Genomic DNA, 21,326 nt, shown 5'->3' with positions numbered 1-21,326 from the left:
TGGCAGAGTTGGCCCTGCTGATTAAAACGATACGTGTCTTGTGAAAATCGGTTGTGTCGTTCCCGAAAAAAAAATAACTTTTCTTCTTTAAGCAAATGAGGGCTTCTGTGTACAGAGGGGTGGGGCCTAGCTCACCAGCTTTCCAGTGCTGGCCACTCCCCTTGGTGCACTGAAGCTTTCATCTGTATAAAGAATAAAAGTATTTTTTCTCAGGAATGCCAGAACCGATTTTCACAAGACAGGTATGATTTTAATCAGCAGGTATCAGCCCTACTATGAAGTATGCCTGGTTTAATAAAGTTTGTTCCGCTGATGGGTGCCCTTTAAATATATTCTGTAGGGTCTAGCACCACATATTACCTAGCTACTACTCAACTTCCTGTCTAGGTGACTACCATTAGCAGATATGTTGCTGGATGTAATAAAGTAGTTATTGGAACTTCTATCTGCTATGCTGGAGACTGCTAGAGAGACTGATAGAGAAGGGAGAGGTGTCTGAAGAAATGTCCATACATGTTCCAGCACGCCATATGGACAGGGGTTCTTTATCTCATATTACTAGTTACACACCTCAACCCGATAATCCGTTGATGACACTTATCATCTCCATACACAGAATCTGCTGACTTCCTAATGACGGCATACGCGGTCGTAGTCACGGAGCTTGTCTCCCAATATGAGTAATAGACAGGAAGGCTAGCTGCAGGATCACAGTGATTTATTGTTCATGTCAGTGTATTAGGAATCTAATTCGAGGCCCCTCAAATTTAAAGTAGAGCTGATCTGACTAGTAATGATAAGAAAATGTTTTTTTTATTATTCACCCGCCTGACAGTCGGAGCTCGAGGCTCAATGATCTCAGAATACTGATAGTTCCCGGAGTCAGGACTTTGATAGTTTCCAAGAAAAACATAGTTTTTTCCTCCAAAATGAAAAATGGATTCTGCTGTGAGATGATCCAAGGAAGAATGCATAATCTATTTCTCAAATATAAAAATTTCGGAAAATCAAAAACATTGGCCTGCCCGATGCATAGCGGCAAAGAGTCCCGGATTTGCCTGGAAAATCCCAGCAAGTTTTAGTCCCAGGTATTGTCCTATTTGAGAAGGAGGGGAAGGGGGGGGGGAGGAGGTCAATAAACTATTTTAAGTTCTGGTCTGAATGTTAGGGTCTAGTCTGAGGCCTGAATTTTAAAGTCCAGTCGGAGGTCTGAATGTTAGGGTCTGTTCTAATGTCTGAATGTAAGGGTCTGGTCTGAGTTCTGAATTCTAGGGTCTGGTCTGGTTTAAGGTCTGAATGCTAAGTTCTTGGCTGAGGTCTGAATTTTACAGTCTGGTCTAAGGTCTGAATGTTAGGGTCTAGTCTAAGGTCTAAATTTTAGGGTCTGGTCTAAAGTTTGAATGTTAGGGTCTGTTCTAATGTCTGAATGTAAGGGTCTGGTCTGAGTTCTGAATGCTAGGGTCTGGTCTGAGTCTAAGGGTCTGGTTTAAGGTCTGAATGTTAAGTTCTTGGCTGAGGTCTGAATTTTAGTCTGGTCTAAGGTCTGAATGTTATGGTCTAGTCTGAGGTCTGAATTTTAGGGTCTCGTTTGAATGTAAGAGTCTGCTTTGAGTTCTGAATGTTAGGCTCTGGACTGAGGTCTGAATGCTAGGTTCTGGTCTGATATCTGAATTTTAGGGTCTGGTCTGAAGTTTGAATTTAAGGGTCTGGTCTAAGGTCTGAATTTAAGGGTCTGGCTTGAGGTCTGAATGTAAGGGCCTTGTCTGAGTTTGTTTGGGTCTGGTCTAACGTCCGAATCTTAGGATCTAGTCTAAGATCTGAATGCTAGGGTCGAATTCTGAATTTTAGGGTCTGGTCTTTATGAATGTAAGGGTTTAGTCAGGGTTTGTTATGGTCTGGTCTGAGGTCTAGGGCCTTGCCTGAGTTTGTTACGGTCTAAGATCTAAATGCTAGGGTCTAGTCTGAGGTCTGAATGTTAGGATCTGGTCTGAGGTCTGAATGTTAGGGTCTGGTCTGAGGTCTGAATGTTAGGGTCTGGTCTGAAGTCTAAATTTTATGGTTTGGTCTAAGATCTGAATTATTGCGTTTGTATAATAGCTCTGGGGTCCGAATTATGCTGTCAGCAGTTTGGGTTCTGGTCTGGATTAAAGCAGCAAGGTGAGAAATGCAAATGCTTTTAGCTACATTTGTAGGCACTATTTCTATTTCAGTATCTACTAGCTATAACTGGAAGGACAGAAAAATGTAAGATCTTCCACTGTCCGCAGCACCTCCCATCTTGGCCCATTATAGCTTAGGTCTGAATATAGCAGCACATAAGGCAGGCAGACGTCTGCACCGCTACTGTATATACAATTAGTGCGTCCATCTTCGGGAATTTTGCTCTTCTGGCAGAATTCCAATATTTACATTTTTCTTCCATTTGCTCATTAGTGTTGGAGCAGACATTACAAAATGCCACAAAGACGGAGCTAATGGATTCACATGTAATCACCAGTACGGTAATAGAGACGGGGGTCTATTTCAGGATCAGGGAGCACACAGACTCATGTCACATGTCACCATTTAACTAATCAATGGACCTTAATTATTAGCAGCACCTTGTCACCGGCCTCTGGGACAGGGGTGAAGGGGGATGTAGAGCGAGACACTAAGCTCACAATTATTTAGTAGTCAATCAATACTTCACCTGTACCAATGCTAATTATGGATTAGTTACGTCTATAAGGGGACAAGTGAAGGGTAACAGGAAAACTGGTGTGGTCCATTATTACAGATGCATAGACATTGTGATTTACTACAATAGATTACTTATTTGTGTACATAGAGTACAGTATTATAGTAGTTATATTATTGTACATAGGGGGCAGTATTATAGTAGTTATATTCTTGTACATAGGAGCAGTATTATAGTAGTTATATTCTTGTACATAGGAGCAGTATTATAGTAGTTATATTCTTGTACATAGGAGGCAGTATTATAGTAGTAATATTCTTGTACATAGGAGCAGTATTATAGTAGTTATATTCTTGTACATAGGAGCAGTATTATAGTAATTATATTCTTGTACATAGGAGCAGTATTATAGTAGTTATATTCTTGTACATAGGAGCAGTATTATAGTAATTATATTCTTGTACATAGGAGCAGTATTATAGTAGTTATATCCTTGTACATAGGAGGCAGTATTATAGTAGTTATATTCTTGTACATAGGAGCAGTATTATAGTAGTTATATTCTTGTACATAGGAGGCAGTATTAGAGTAGTTATATTCTTGTACATAGGAGCAGTATTATAGTAGTTATATTCTTGTACATAGGAGGCAGTATTATATTAGTTATATTCTTGTACATAGGAGCAGTATTATAGTAGTTATATTCTTGCACATAGGAGCAGTATTATAGTAGTAATATTCTTGTACATAGGAGCTGTAGTATAGTAGTTATAGTCTTGTACATAGGGGCAGTATTATAGTAGTTATATTCTTGTACATAGGAGCAGTATTATAGTAGTTATATTCTTGTACATAGGAGCAGTATTATAGTAGTTATATTCTTGTACATAGGTGGCAGTATTATAGTAGTTATACTCTTGTACATAGGAGCAGTATTATAGTAGTTATATTCTTGTACATAGGAGCAGTATTATAGTAGTTATATTCTTGTACATAGGAGCAGTATTATAGTAGTTATATTCTTGTATATAGGAGCAGTATTATAGTAGTTATATTCTTGTACATAGGAGCAGTATTATAGTAGTTATATTCTTGTACATAGGAGCAGTATTATAGTAGTTATATTCTTGTACATAGGAGCAGTATTATAGTAGTTATATTCTTGTACATAGGAGCAGTATTATAGTAGTTATATTCTTGTACATAGGAGCAGTATTATAGTAGTTATATTCTTGTACATAGGAGCAGTATTATAGTAGTTATATTCTTGTACATATGATCAGTATTATAGTAGTTATATTCTTGTACATAGGAGTAGTATTATAGTAGTTATATTCTTGTACATAGGAGCAGTATTATAGTAGTTATAGTCTTGTACATAGGAGCAGTATTATAGTAGTTATATTCTTGTACATAGGATCAGTATTATAGTAGTTATATTCTTGTACATAGGAGTAGTATTATAGTAGTTATATTCTTGTACATAGGAGCAGTATTATAGTAGTTATATTCTTGTACATAGGAGCAGTATTATAGTAGTTATATTCTTGTACATAGGAGCAGTACTATAGTAGTTATATTCTTGTACATAGGAGCAGTATTATAGTAGTTATATTCTTGCACATAGGAGCAGTATTATAGTAGTAATATTCTTGTACATAGGAGCTGTAGTATAGTAGTTATATTCTTGTACATAGGAGCAGTATTATAGTAGTTATATTCTTGTATATAGGAGCAGTATTATAGTAGTTATATTCTTGTACATAGGAGGCAGTATTATAGTAGTTATATTCTTGTACATAGGAGCAGTATTATAGTAGTTGTATTCTTGTACATAGGAGCAGTATTATAGTAGTTATATTCTTGTACATAGGAGCAGTATTATAGTAGTTATATTCTTGTACATAGGAGCAGTATTATAGTAGTTATATTCTTGTACATAGGAGCAGTATTATAGTAGTTATATTCTTGTACATAGGATCAGTATTATAGTAGTTATATTCTTGTACATAGGAGTAGTATTATAGTAGTTATATTCTTGTACATAGGAGCAGTATTATAGTAGTTATATTCTTGTACATAGGAGCAGTATTATAGTAGTTATATTCTTGTACATAGGAGCAGTATTATAGTAGTTATATTCTTGTACATAGGAGCAGTATTATAGCAGTTATATTCTTGTACATAGGAGCAGTATTATAGTAGTTATATTCTTGTACATAGGAGCAGTATTATAGTAGTTATATTCTTGTACATAGGAGCAGTATTATAGTAGTTATATTCCTGTACATAGGGACAGTATTATAGCAGTTATATTCTTGTACATAGGGGGAAGTATTATAGTAGTTATATTCTTGTACATAGGAGCAGTATTATAGTAGTTATATTCTTGTACATAGGAGGCAGTATTATAGTAGATATATTCTTGTACATTGGAGCAGTATTATAGTAGTTATATTCTTGTACATAGGCGGCAGTATTATAGTAGTTATATTTTTGTACATAAGAGCAGTATTATAGTAGTTATATTCCTGCACATAGGAGCAGTATTATAGTAGTTATATTCTTGTACATAGGAGCAGTATTATAGTAGTTATATTCTTGTACACAGGAGCAGTATTATAGTAGTTATATTCTTGTACATAGGAGCAGTATTATAGTAGTTATATTCTTGTACATAGGAGCAGTATTATAGTAGTTATATTCCTGTACATAGGGACAGTATTATAGCAGTTATATTCTTGTACATAGGGGGAAGTATTATAGTAGTTATATTCTTGTACATAGAAGGCAGTATTATAGTAGTTATATTCTTGTACATAGGAGCAGTATTATAGTAGTTATATTCTTGTACATAGGAGCAGTATTATAGTAGTTATATTCTTGTACATAGGAGGCAGTATTATAGTAAATATATTCTTGTACATTGGAGCAGTATTATAGTAGTTATATTATTGTACATATAATAGTAGCAATATTCTTATGAACCTTCCAGTACTTTTCTATAAGATTAACACTTTGCTGCTTGCAGTCCTGGGGAGTAACAGTCTAATTCCCCTATTACATTTTCACCTCCCTTGTTATTCTGGTTCCATCTTTGATGAGTAGATCCTTAGATTTTATGATTGGTGGTTTCATTGAGCGCATTATGTATGAATTAATGTGAAAATATTGTATCCCATCTCAGAGTTAATTCTGCATTTTCAGCTGCGTATCGTTCCCACTTTCTCGGTGAACGTTTAAATTGAATATCTCAGCAGGGGGTGAGAATGTATCGGATATTACAGAGGAGGAATCCTTTACACAGAGGACAGTTATTTCCCCCCTGATAAAGCCCAATCATACAGTTACATATTATGAAGGTAAATACATTTTCCCGGGGTGATTTTGGGGTTCATGCGTCGCTTCTCCAGCAGTCAGGAGGTGTTTATTGTAATGTGAATTCACATTGAAAGCTTTTTATGGTTTTCTCAGCAGATATAACTATTTAGCACAGAATATGAAGGCTTTGTATCCCTTGACTGATAGAGACGAGGCACGTATATGTAATATATATGTATTGTCCCAGTGGTCCCCTGTAGATTGAACTGCCATCTACCTCCCTTCAAGTCTATGGTAGCTAAGCTAGCTTCCGTATGGCTACCCTACTGTTCAGCATGTGGCCAACGTGGACCACATCATATCCAGGTTAGGGAAACCACAGATGGGTTTCTAGGACTTAAACATTGATGGCCTATCCTTATGTTTGAACAGTAGTGGTGTGATCGGCGCCGATCAGAAAAGTGGGAAAGCATCAGCGCCACCTGACTGTTTGAAGAGGCATAGCAGCTCCCCTTCAGTGGGCAGCTGTGTCTGGTATCATTCATCCACCCATTTGGTACGAGCTTATAATAAGGAGATGCGACGCTCGCATGAGAGTCACATCCCTTTAATTCTGCAGGGTCCTGGGAGGTCGCATCCCCAAAATGTTGGCATCTTATACTAAAGAAAGAAATGCCTCTCTGTATAATTGGTGCACATGGCATCCAAAGGTTTGGGAATACCAGGTAACAACCAGGAGTGAAGCTATGGGGGTAGCCATGGGGGTAGCCCAAGGCCATTCTACCACATAAGGCACAAGTGATAAAAGTGCACATGGTAGATGGGGGTCCTGGTACAAATTTTGATGTCCGGTACTGCAGCTCAGGCCGTTCACTTTAATGGTATTAGGAGGGCCCACATCATCTTGTCTCCCATATATTAGCCAGATTGTCCTGCATCCTGGAGGACCGATGACCCAACTGGATGTTTTTGTGCAATGTTTTTTACAGCAAGAAAACCGAGCATCAAGTGCCCTCAGAAGATTAAGTGGGTGCCAGCTATAGTGACCAGGGAACCTCAAAAGATGAAAGATGTCCATATGGTACAACCCTTTGACTTGACATGGACACAGCAGGATAAGTGGCGGTCTGTGGGGGTTCACTTCCTGGTCCCTGCGCTGGTAAAGGATGGCGGTCCAGAGATAAATGGTATTCATTTGTAAGAGCTATATGGAAGTTTTAGGTGGGCACCATACTGTATGGTACTATTATATAAGCTATATTTGCTCATCTCTAGAAGGAACCTAAGCCGTTATGAGCGCCGTGTCTTATTGTAGAGACTTGAGGCTGTAGATAAGATTTACACGAGAAGCTATTCATTTCTCTACAGCTCAAGTGCGCTCCACTCGTAATTGTATTATTTCATTGCTGAGGCCAAGAGTTCACCCGCAGCTGCATTATGTGCTTCCTTTATTGCATTCGAATGTAAAACGTAACGAGAATATGACTTCAGCACAAGGTGTTGTAGCAATATCATAAGACACAATGGAAACGGAACGTGATATTATCCGTCCATCCATCTGCTGGGTAATATAAACTCAACGTTCAGAACTCAGACGTGTCTGGAAAAATGAATTGTTCCTTAAAGTAGACATTACTAATGCTGGAGGCTCTTATATAGAGGAATGTACAGGTTTCAAGACTCTGTGGTGTCTGCTTACCCAGTTCCAGGGACACTGACTGGTCAGATGTCTATGACTCAGGTCAGTTTGGAACTGGCGGAGATATGAAGTCTGAAGACTCTCGCAGCTGTTCACACCAAAATCTCCAAATGTTATGGTTTTTCTGGGTCAGATTTCCAGGTCACAGTCTCCAAAATAGTCACCGACTGACAGCAGGCAGTCTGATAAGATACTGTATCTTGAGAAGCAAAGTTGTGAAAGAACCCAAAGGTCAGTAGATGGGAATGCAAGGAGTCAAGCCAGAAATCAAGATCAGGATGATCAAGATCAGGGCCAAGATGGCAATCCGAGGGTGAAAATTTGGTCAACAAACACGATCCAACAAAGAGCTACACAGGTAAGTATCCAGTCTGTGGACGTATTCGATCATTATTCTGCCAAAAAGATCTGATGTAATCAGGGCAGGAACGTGACCGGTGGCTGAAAGCAGAGAGCACTCAACCATGAGATTGATGCAAGTTTGGGGAGAGGCAACAGTCTTGATGGAAAACACAGTGACCATCGTAATAGTGATCAGCCAAAGTGCCCCCCAGAAAAGTAAAATCCACCATGACCACATACAAAGACAATGTAAGAGAGAGGAAACAAAAAACAAAAAAGAAGTTTTAGGGTACACGATATTATGGGTGGGTGTACAACCCTGAGAAACGGAAAAGAAAAGTACCCCGAGGGCATATAAAAACAGCCATAGTACCTCCACAAATATTCTGGCAACAGTACCCCCATCACAGTGACAGCCACAACACCCTCATAAAGGGCAACAGCCACAGTGCCCCTAGCAGTGCCTTCCACAGTGCTTCCATAACGTTGGCAGCCACTATGCCTCCATAAAAGCAACAACCACTATGCCTCCTAACAGTGCCAACCACAGTGTCTTCAGGTTCTGATCCAGAGACTTGGCGCTCTATTTAAATCTTTTCCTGGCCATACACCAGTGCCAGTGATAGTCTCGGTTGGCTCACTAGCAAGGTTTCTTGTTCCCTGTTCCTTGCGTATTGATTCCTCTGAGCTTCTGCCACCGGCTTGTCTTCTGACCACTCTCTGTCTCTAATTTGGTACTGCGTAGCCCGTCTGGTTCTCACCCATTTCCGTATCACTCTGCATTTGTGTTTGTCCGTCTCTGCACCTTAGAGTAGGGACCGTTGTCCAGTTGCGGTTCTGCCAAGTACGTAGGGAAAGCGGGCTAGGTTCTAGGTTAGGGCTCACTGTCCTTGTCTGTCCCATTTACAGTATCTTCAGATTTCTTGGCTCGGGGATGGGACGGGTATTAGTGGAAATCCTGACATCTCCATTGGCATTTGACAGCTGCTCACGTATAATGAATATTTTAGCATGTGCTAAGAATCTGCAGCTGGATTTATTGACTGGTGACAAATCGTAAAGTGATGTGTAACAGGCATAATGAAAATTCCTGTCCTGTCTTCATCCTCTCTCTCTGGAAAAGTGAATTATTATCTGCTTCTAATACGGGACAAGTTGTAACAAATGGCTCCAGAGTCTACGAGATCGTGAAACGCGCTGCCAATGACTCTTACGTTATTAGAATTGATTGCTAAAACATACGAACAGAAGGTAATGTGCTCAAAATTCACACACTTTATACTGGGATACCTGCCCGGCTTAATTTTAAAGGAGGGGGTTTATTCGGTACGCTACTATAACTTGACTTTAGAGGACGCTAGGGTAACCACTAAGCTGCTGCCCTAACAAAACAATTTTGGCAGTGCTGACTGGTAAAGAGGGCTTATGTCTATTGTCGGCTATTCGGCATTTTCTTGCACTACATTTAATAAATTAAAGGGGGGCATTTCATTGTGAGGTAGGCCATAAGTAATTTAAAGGGGTTCCCCCTAAAATATAAATATTAATCATAAGTTAGAGCATCAGCCAAAGTTTGGGGATTCCATTCCTTTTAAATACAGAGATATCAGAAGTTTTCTGCTGTGTTAAGGCAGACATTTTTAAAAGGGACAACAGAAAGTAAATTCATATTGGTTGTTTTTTTGAATTAGCATCTCAGGTGTCAATGGTAAACTTGTTACTTTGTTATTTGTAATGGCAAACCAAATTCAAAAGGGACAGATAATACTTCCTGTTTACCCTTGTAAAAATGGCCGCCACAGCTAAATAGAAAAATGGGGATATCTTAAAAGATAAATCATATATCAATACCAAACTTTGGCCATTGCTTTAACTTTAAACTTGCTGATATATGACCATTATTAATTTACAGATGAAAATTTTCTTAAAATCACCTTCAAGAACCTATTGACAAGGATTTGCTCATCTCTACTTGTGATTATTTGTGAAAATGGAGACAAAACTAGCACTTCCAGACCATCGAACATCTAGAAGTCAACTAAAACTGACCATTTACAGAAAACGCAGCCGATAAGACCGATAAACACGTGTCTGCCTATAAGTGTTGCGTGGGCAGCAACAATTTCTAACCAATGAAAAATTTATCAGACACTTCTCTAAGTCGAAGAATATTTTGGTAGAAATGTCACTCTGCCCAGAGAGGGATCAGGGACTTTATTTAATTGTTCTCTCTTTAGCAACATATCTGTGAATCTAAGATCTATAATATATCTGACCTGCTCATCTTTATATACACCTGAACATAGCTGAATTTATCAGATGTGATACAGCTCAGGATGTGTTTTGTGTGGTGTTACATAGGACTGCAAGTGACATCTGCTACATTATCTGTACTCATAGAGTTAAACTTATCACTGCTACCTGTGGTGTTACATAGGACTGCAGGTAATATCTGCTACATTATCCATACTCAGGAAGTAATCACTGTGTTTTCCGTGGTGTTACATAGGACTGCAGGTGACATTTACTACATTATCGGTATTCAGAGAGCTATTGCCATGTTATCTATGGTGTTACATAGGACTGCAGGTAACATCTACTACATTATCGGTATTCAGAGCTATCACTGTGTTATCTGTAGAGTTGCATAGGGCTGCAGGGAACATTTACTACGTTATCTGCACTGTGCTATTTGTAATGTTACATAGGCCTGCAGGTAACATATTTTATATTATCTGTACTCAGAGAGATATCACTGTGTTATCTGTGGTGTTACATAGGACTGTTGGTAACATATTTTACATTATCTGTACTCAGAGAGATATCACTGTGTTATCTGAGGTGTTACATAGGACTGCAGATGACATGTACTGCATTATCTGTATTCACAGAGTTATAATTGTGTTATCTGTGGTGTTACATAGGACTGCAGGTAACATCTACCACATTATGTATAATCAGGGTTATCCATTTTTTTATCTGTGATGTTACATAGGACTGCAGGTAACATCTATATTATCTGTACTCAGAGTAATCGCTATGTTCTCTGTGATGTTACATAGGACTGCAGGTAACATCTACTACATTATCTGTACTCAGAGAGTTATCACTGTGATGTTACATAGGACTGCAGGTAACATCTACTACATTATCTGTACTCAGAGAGTTATCACTGTGATGTTACATAGGACTGCTATACTTACATTCAAGCAGCAGAAATGAAGAATAATTGTTATATTTTTCTTACCCTTGCAGAAATTCCCTCCGGTTACAGGACGCGAGGCATTACCCAGATATAGCTTAATATTTAGCAGGTGACAGACAGATATTGGGGGTCGCTGTGTCTTTTTATCCTATAAAAGCTGTCTCCTAGGAAGGTCGGACCATGGCTTAGCTCCTGCGGGAGATTAGGGAGATCCTTGTGCTCTGCAGCAGTTGCTGGCTATATATTTGGCTCTCAGGAAGAAAAATTACTCAGAGTGAATAGTCCCTTTCTCTCGACTTCCCAAGACTTGGATCTATTTTTTTTTTTGTAAATGTACTTAACATCTGTGGAATGCTAATGACTGACAGATGAAACAGACGGCTGAGAAAGACACAAGCTTATGGGCACTTGGGAGGAAGTGGATTTCAAAAATACGACCTGAGAGATTGCGCCGAGCCCAATCTGCACCCCTGGTATTGCCTTCTCCACTGTCCTACCGGCCTATGTCAATATTATTCCTGAAATAACTTCAGAGGAGAGGCTCGGAAACATCTGGAGGTCCGTTCCTGCACACCAGGGGCGGGAATAGGACTTGACTAAAATATATACTGTAGAAGAGCCTGACCTCATCATGGGTATACGTTGGCCATATTGAAATATGCCAGTAATTACTAGTGAAATCGGCAGCCTAATTACTAGGGACTACGGTTATTTGTGTATGGTGACATAACCAGTGACTTCATACTGTAGAGATTGACTGAACAAAAATGAAAAAATTATTAAATACAATAAAAATAAATGCAAAACAGAAAAAGTGAACAACAAAAGCAATAAAAAATAATAATACTAATAAACATAATAGTTTAGTCAAAATACATTAGTTAGATTTTATGTTTTCGGGTTTTGTCTGCTGAAAAATGAATGAATGGAAATACTGAATATAAATATACATACATTTTGCAAAAATATATTTTGACCAATCATTTGTTTTAAAGATATACACCTATACCGTGGATGTCCGATGTCCTGCTTTCGATCCGTGTCCTGAGGTCGCAGATACAGTTGAATACAATGTAGAGCCGTCAGCTCCGTTTCGCCCGTTCCCCTTCCACCGGTGGTTCCGCGTAGGCAGGCGCGATGGAGTGACGTCAGACTGGAGCAGACCTGCTCCGCCCTCTTCATTGGGTTAAATGTAGGGTAGATGTGTCTTCATATGCATGAGCTCATGGCTCTCCCCGCCCGACTGGTGCTGATTGATTCCATATGAGGGTAGGGAAAGCCAGGAGCTCATGAATATGAAGACTCATCTACCCTACATTTAACCCAATGAAGAGGGCGGAGCAGGTCTGCTCCAGTCTGACGTCACTCCATCGCGCCCGCCTACGCGGAACCACCAGGACTCATCTGCATGCACCAGAGCTGTACAATACAAGATTTTACCAACATGGCTGGGTCAGTATAAAAAAATGGCCCAGCATTTGGTTAAGGGGATCTGCCACTAGTTTTTGTTGCCCTTAGTTAGGACACTATAAAATTGGCAACAGATTTAAGGGGACATCCTTTTGTGTGGGAGGCACCTAAAGGGCATCACTCTATGATGGGGGCATCATACTGCATAGGGGCACTTAATGCTAATCACCCTGAGTGGGGGACACTAAAAGGGGTTATGACATGACTGATGAAATCAGAGATCATATAGTACAGTACAACCTCTTTCTAACAAAGCTAGAACCAGCCCTGTACCTCACATGGATCCAGAGATCTTCACATTCATCGCTCCAGTTGCTCTGCTAGATTTATTTTAGGCTGGCGTGTCCTTTCTCAGGGGCATGTCCTTTCTCAGGGCCAGGGGCATGTCCTTCGTCAGAGGGCATGTCCTTTCTGATCCACCTCTCTCCCTATAACTGTCCCAGCTTCTAACAGAACATATGGCTGGTGACAGTTGAAGATTTAAACTGAGCGTGTGCGACCACTTCAGTGAGGTGGGCAAGAAATAAAATAAAAAATAAAACAAACAGGTGGTGCCATGCAGATGGATTTCATTGAATAACTCAGCGGTTATATTAAATGTTTAATTACATGCCATTACAAATGTATTTAGATTCAGATGCTTGTTTGAAAAAAAATTTGAATATTTTTGGTGGCACAGCCCATTTAGGGCACTAAACGAGCATCAAACTATGTGGGAGCACAATGCTGTGATGAGTCACTTAGGGCATCATACTCCATGGGGGCATTAAGAAGCCATCATACTGTGTGGGGAGGCACGGAGGTATATAATACTGTGTGGGGAGGCACGGAGGTACATCATACTGTGTAGGGAGTACAGGAAGTACGGCCTGAACTACACAGCACCTTTGACCCTGTAACGGAGGGGGTTACTAGTGATACCTCTGTTGCACAACCACTAATAATTATAATGTAATCTTTGCTATTACGTATATCTACGTACAGACAGGGCACACCAGTCTCACTGGTTATTGTGGGATTCCTCCCATAATAAATAGCTCCTAGTGGTCATCTGCCCTGAGGATCACCTTCTGGTGGACCAGGGGTCCATTACTATATCAGTGCCTGAGCCTTCTGGAGGATTCTCTGCTCCTCTCTAGCGGACAAGTCAGACTCTGTGCTCCTGTACAGATGTGTCACCCTCCCCCCCCCCCTTATTTTTCCACAAATTTGGACTCCAATTTCTGATGATACAAATCCGTTCTCACAAATATACGTATAGCATAAACAACGCCCAACACAGTAACATGGTTTGTCTTGGTCATCTCACGCCGCTCATCTCCGGGATGATGGACAGACACGTCTTGTTCTTAATTCATTTGATGCTGAGTCCCAATTTTAGCTTAATAAATCATAGGGTAAACGCGTTTCGGAAAAAAGGTTTATCAGAATTTCCACAATTGTAAGATATAAATACGGTATAAATAATTTGTAAGTGTTGACACTGAGTTACTATTTCTTCTAGGAAAAATTTACAATAGAACACTGATATCGCCGTTTGCTCCTTTGTCTCGTTCTCACAACCGAAAACGACCGCCAGAAGTACAATCGGGAAATCCTTGGTGTAGTGTGTGTCGATGTGTGCGCAATTCCTCCAAAATAACGTCACAGAGACGTTCTCAAGTAGGATCCAATAATGTGCCTGCTTCCAACAGCTAGGCAAGGTTTATTTATACCAGAAGATGGGAGGCGGTCTTACAATCATGACCAATGGGGAGACAGGTTATGGTATGAAGTGATTGGCTGGAAGGCGGTCTTACAATCATGACCAATGGGGAGACAGGTTATGGTATGAAGTGATTGGCTGGCAAAGATATGAATGATCGCGCGAACTTATGTTCGCGCGTTCGCACACTTATTCGCGCCCTTTCCGTTGCCGCGCTTATCCTCGTGGATGAAGAAACCTTTGTTCGACGGTCCCCATCCCTCCCGCCTCAGCCGGCGCCATGACACTGGTATCCTGCAGTAATACCAGTCCGGGCACAAATCAGCTAAGAGGTCGGGACGACCAGATCGTCGTGCGAAAGTTTCTGCGCGATGTGAATGCGAACGAATCTGCGCATCTCCATAGGATAGATGGCGACCATACGGCGAACAATAATTTTTCCACAACAAACACAGAAACATTTTTTTTACACTTTTTGATATGTATACTTTTTTTTTTTTGCATATTCTTTTTTTAAAGGCTTCTGTCAGCAGTTTTGTCCCCATGACACCGGCTGACCTGTTACATGTGCGCTTGGCAGCTGAAGACATCTGTGTTGGTCCCATGTTCCTATGTGCCTTCATTGCTGAGAAAAATTCCGTTTTAATATATGCAAATGAGCCTCTAGGAGCAACAGGGGCGTTGCCGTTACACCTAGAGGTTCTGCTCTTTCTGCAACTGCCACGCCCTCTGCACTTTGATTGTCAGGACCAGGCAGTATAAAGGCGATCACGCCTGACCCTATCAATCAAAGTGCAGAGGGCGTGGCGTTGCAGAGACAACAGAGTCTCTAGGTGTAATGGTAACGCCCCCGTTGCTCCTAGAGGCTCATTTGCATATATTAAAACATAATTTTTCTCAGCTATGCAGGCACATATGGATACGGGACCAACACAGATGCCTTCAGCTGCCACATGTAACAGATCAGCCGGTGTCATAGGAACAAAACTGCTGACAGATGCCCTTTAAGTTCTTTTTATATAGTTATTTATTAGGATTTTATAATCCTAATAATACAATATAATTAATACAATAAATTGCCTTGAAATTCTTTTGATCACATGACAAACCTTTTAGAGTATTTGAGCGTCCTGTAACTGCGGCAATTAATTTTAACAATGCAAATTATTTCATAAACTTGATCGTGTACTGCAAATCCATGACCGAGATAACAACGTGATTCAGTGAACTTTGCTGGATTCATCTGGGAAAATGCATGAAATTATTACCCACATCATAAATTAGATAAAGCATTGTTGTAACGATTCAGGCTGAAACGTGACATTTTGGTTCCGCGGCAATAATCAACAATGCGTGAGAAACGAAGACCCGTTATCTACTGCGGCCCCAAGGTCATCAATAGGAGAAGTATTGGACTTGCGTGAGGAGGGGGGAGGCAAATGTAAAGGCAGTTTAAAAGCGCCAGAGCACCCTCATAGACAACTGTTATATGGACACACAGTGCTCTCCAGCAGGAAGAGGCCGCTCATTGTGATCAGCCCCTGTAACAGGCAGTAGGAGCCAAATATGAGCCTGGAGAGGTGAGTAACCCACAGGACCACTAGATATGAATAAATTGCTTGATTACCCTAAACCATCAAAGATGTTGACATTCACCCTTTCATTACGCTAGACCACCAGGGATGTTGGCATGTCACACTACACACATTACTCTAGACCACCAGGGATGTTGGCATGCACCACACTACATACATTCCCCCAGACCACCAGGGATGTTGACATGTCACACTACATACATTGCCCCCAGACCACTAGAGATGTTGGCATATCACACTACATACATTACCCTAGACCACTAGAGATGTTGGCATGTAATACTACATTACCCTAGACCACCAGGGATGTTGGCATGTCACACTACCTACATTACCCTAGACCACTAGAGATGTTGGCATGTGACACTACATACATTACCCTAGACCACTAGAGATGTTGGCATGTGACACTACATTACCCTAGACCACCAGGTATGTTGGCATGTGACACTACATTACCCTAGACCACTAGAGATGTTGGAATGTGACACTACATTATCCTAGACCACTAGAGATGTTGGCATGTGACACTACATTACCCTAGACCACTAGAGATGTTGGCATATGACACTAAATTACCCCAGACCACTAGAGATGTTGGCAGGTGACACTACATTACCCTAGACCACTAGAGATGCTGGCATGTGACACTACATTATCCTAGACCACTAGAGATGTTGGCATGTGACACTACATTACCCTAGACCACTAGGGATGTTGGCACGTGACACTACATTACCCTAGACCACTAGAGATGCTGGCATGTGACACTACATTATTCTAGACCACTAGAGATGTTGGCATGTGACACTACATTACCCTAGACTACTAGAGATGTTGGCACGTGACACTACATTACCCTAGACCACTAGAGATGTTGGCATGTGACAGTACATTACCCCAGACCACTAGAGATGTTGGAATGTGACACTACATTATCCTAGACCACTAGAGATGTTGGCATGTGACACTACATTACCCCAGACCACTAGAGATGTTGGCATGTGACACTACATTACCCCAGACCACTAGAGATGTTGGCAGGTGACACTACATTACCCTAGACCACTAGAGATGCTGGCATGTGACACTACATTATCCTAGACCACTAGAGATGTTGGCATGTGACACTACATTATCCTAGACCACTAGAGATGTTGGCACGTGACACTACATTACCCTGGACCACTAGATATGTTGGCATGTGACACTACATTACCCTAGATCACTAGAGATGTTGGCACGTGACACTACATTACCCTAGACCACTAGAGATGTTGGCATGTGACACAACATTATCCTAGACCACTAGAGATGTTGGCATGTGACACTACATTATCCTAGACCACTAGAGATGTTGGCACGTGACACTACATTACCCTAGACCACTAGATATGTTGGCATGTGACACTACATTACCCTAGATCACTAGAGATGTTGGCACGTGACACTACATTACCCTAGACCACTAGAGATGTTGGCATGTGACACAACATTATCCTAGACCACTAGAGATGTTGGCATGGGCGTGGCTTGACTGCAGGAGGAGATGGTCGTGTGAGGAAAGAGCTCCTCCACAGAATTGCTCTAAAAGCGACATTTAAGCACTAAAATTGCCTCAAAATGGATAACTTCTTCAATACCAAGAAGTCCAAACAATGGAGAATGAGGTCAGCAAAGAAATCCGATCGTTCTAGGAGAAGAAGCATGTCTTTTTCCAGCCATGAGCTAGACGACCGGGACGATGCTGGAACTGCATCAGACGCCTCATCGGGCTCTAGCTCTCAGAGAGCCCCAGCAGTGGATAGAAAATCGCTTTTTTCCACTCCGACTAACCCCAATCGAAAGTTTCTACAATTGCCTCCATGCACCCCGCTTAAAAGGGGGAAAGCTAATACAGATTCGAGAGACTCATCGAAAGAGAGCCGCGACAGGGCCGCAGCCGCACCCACTCCGACCATAGGGAAAAGCAAAGGAGACGCGACGGCACATGCGAATCGGAATCCCCATGCACCCGACTCAGGGGAAAGAGATGATCGAGAACGGGGAGAACACCAACCTCCCTATACCCCGCTTGAGAAAGGGAAAAGGTCTAAAGACTCTAGAGACTCATCGAGGGAGAGCCGCGACAGGGCCGCAATCGCACCCGGCCTAGACAAAGGGAAAAGCAAAGGAGACGCGACGGCGCATGTAATCCGGAATCCCCATTCATCCGATTCTATGGAGCAGAGCGACCGAGAACAGGGGGATCTCGACAGTACCACAGTGGATCTAACTGCTGCACAAGCAAAGTCTCCTCTACGAACGGCTGGTGCCATTCCAAAGCAAAGCAAAGTTCAACCCACAGTGAGTACACTTCCAACTCCTGACCGAGTCCCCGATACTTTTGAGAGCTTTCAGGCGGCTGATAAAGAGCTATCAGCGACGCTCCTTAAGGATATGCTTTTAGCACTCAAAAGCTCGATTAATCATGATTTTAAAGCTGCTATAGCTCCAATACAACATGCCATTGATGAAATCGGGGACAGAGTCACTCATGTGGAGAATAAGATGGGAGATTTTGCGGAGTCACAGAATGATATTATTGATAGGCATAACGCATTCGAGGACACAGTGGAGGCGCTGCAGGCCAAAGTGAACGATTTAGAGGACCGCAGCAGGCGGAATAACATAAAGTTCCGGGGTATCCCGGAGTCAGTGTCTAACCGGGATCTAGTCCCATACATCATGGACCTGGTCAAAGTTTTAATTCCCCACGCCAAGGACTATGAACTAAGCATTGATCGGGCTCATAGGCTCCCAAAACCCTCATTCTTGAACAAAGAGATACCCAGAGACGTTTTGGCCCGCTTTACTTTTTACCATATAAAAGAACTGATGATGAGGGAGATGAGGAAGAACCCCTCTCTCCCGGATCAATTTGCCGACCTAAAGCTATTTACTGACTTATCTGCGGCGACCATAAAGACCAGGAGGTCCTTCAGTGATATTACAAGATCTCTAGCTGCAAATGGGTTAAATTACAGATGGGGGTTCCCGGTCAAGGTCTTAGTTTTTAAAGACGGGGCTATGCATGCATTGACCTCCCCAGATTCCGCAAAAGTCATTCTAGAAAAATGGGGAGTGGAAATCGCTCCAGCGACGCGATCCCAAGATGGCCACCGCGGCAGATCACAGAGGAGCCAACGCCCTGGCAGACCAAGGAAGGACAAAGAAGCTAAAGAGAGATAAGATCAAGAAATCCAGCTTGAGGCTGCTACATTGAGCACTGAGACTGTGGAGGGACACTCCCCATGGTAGCCGGACTTATTCGCCCCATAGACTGTTTTTCTACCTTTGATGGTACACGCCCATCTATTCGGTTTAGCCCAGTTTTTTTAAAAGGGCTGTTTGGTTTTTTTTTTCTTTTTACAGCTGCTGTTTTTCACCCAGTAGCTTTTTACATACACCATGCCACTACTGCAGATTATGAAGCCTCTGTACACGCCTACATCCTCTTCTATTGTCCTGGACCTGAGATCCCCATCGAACTCAACGTCGCGATCTTTGGTAAATATGACTGGTATTTTGACCTGACAATTTTGAGATACATAGCAATGCATGATTTTCGGCCATGTCTGTTGCCTTAGTCTCAATAAATGTGAGGGGACTAAACTCCCCATTCAAGCGACACCAACTATGGAAGGAGGCTGTGAAAAGTAGATGCGATGTCCTGTATGCCCAGGAGACACATTTCTCCACCAATAATACCCCTATCATGCGCCATAAGCGCTTCCCAAAAATCGTGTATTCCACATATAGCCAAAAGAAAAGGGGTGTTATGATTGCATTTAAAGATACGGTGGCAGTAGAAATCAAAGAGCAGATTATTGATCCTGAGGGGAGATATATCATATTGGTAGTACTTATAGATAATAAACTTTTTACATTAGTCAATTTGTACGCCCCCAACTCTGGACAAATTAGATTTCTTAAAAAACTGCTCAGAAAAATTAATAAAGTTAAAAGGGGACACCTAATACTGGGAGGAGACTTTAATGCTGTATTGTGTCCACAATTAGATTCTACACATGGTGCCAGGTATAGAGACACGGCGGTCAAAAATTTGATAGATTACAATGGTCTGTATGATATCTGGAGGCTGAAACATGCTACCGAGAAAGATTACACCCATTTTTCACATAAGAACAACTCTTATTCCAGGATTGATTACTTCTTGATTGAAAAGCCCCTTATTGATCTAGTTTCATTGTCTGACATTGGGAACATTGTATGGACTGACCACGCCCCTATTTCACTTACAATTCTGACTAATAGACTTCAAACTAATGACTTTGTATGGAGGCTGGACTCCTTTGTTTTAAAAAATCAGAAAGTGGTGGACTCTATCAGCAAGGATTTGAAAGAATACTTTGAGATTAATAATACCCCTGGAATGGATCCGTTTGTAATATGGTCTGCACACAAGGCTAAGATCAGAGGATCATTTTTATCTCTTAGCTGTTATCTTAAAAAGCAAAGAGAGAAGGAGCTAGATGAATCCTTGCAGTTAATTAAGAAACTGGAGTCTGAACATAAACTTAACCCAACTTTTTCATTGAAGCAGGAACTTCAAAAAATTAGATTCAAAATATATAACCTTTTACTGTTTAAATATGAAAAGATGGTGAGACAATCTAAATTGAATTTTTACTCCCACCACAATAAGGCAGGTGCACTATTAGCCAGACGTCTGAAGACACAATTCCAGAGATCCAAAATTCGCCAAATCATGCACCCTATCTCGAGGCAGATCAAATTGGCTCCCAGAGATATTGCCAATGCCTTTGCTCAATTTTATAGAGATCTGTATAACTTAACTCCAGACCCCCACCATCAAATAAATGAAGCTCAAATAATGGAATTTCTGGGAAAACTTAATCTCCCTACAATCAATCCTGACCATCTTCAAAGACTAAATCTCCCAATTTCCCAGGATGAAATCATCAAGGCTATTAATTCTTCCCCCAACCAGAAGTCCCCAGGCCCAGATGGCTTCCCAATAGAATATTATAAAAAATATATAGACATACTCCTCCCCCATGTCCACAAGATCTTCAATCTGGCATTTAGTACCGGTAATTTCCCAGCAGATATGCTGGGGGCCAATATTGTCACAATTCCGAAACCAGACAAAGATCCCCTAGAAATCAAAAATTATAGGCCAATCTCCCTGCTTAATGTAGACTTAAAAATATACTCAAAAATCATAGCTGACAGATTTCAAAGTATTTTGCCTGAATTAATCCATGGGGACCAAGTGGGATTCCTTA

General features: G+C 41.1%; 1 protein-coding gene across 1 annotated transcript in view; it reads right to left on the bottom strand.

Moving 5' to 3' along the window:
* The window catches only part of LOC120997152, a 75,418-nt gene extending 63,594 nt beyond the window's left edge, over positions 1 to 11,824 (bottom strand). Inside the window, exon 1 of the mRNA XM_040427114.1 lies at positions 11,287 to 11,824. The gene's annotated coding sequence lies outside the window, so the exon portion shown is untranslated. The remainder of the gene's footprint in view (positions 1 to 11,286) is intronic.
* Between the last annotated feature and the right edge of the window lie 9,502 nt (positions 11,825 to 21,326).

Source organism: Bufo bufo, chromosome 4 (genome assembly GCF_905171765.1).
Source record: "Bufo bufo chromosome 4, aBufBuf1.1, whole genome shotgun sequence".
NCBI lineage: Eukaryota > Metazoa > Chordata > Amphibia > Anura > Bufonidae > Bufo > Bufo bufo.
This window is presented reverse-complemented; position numbering and strand designations above follow the sequence as displayed.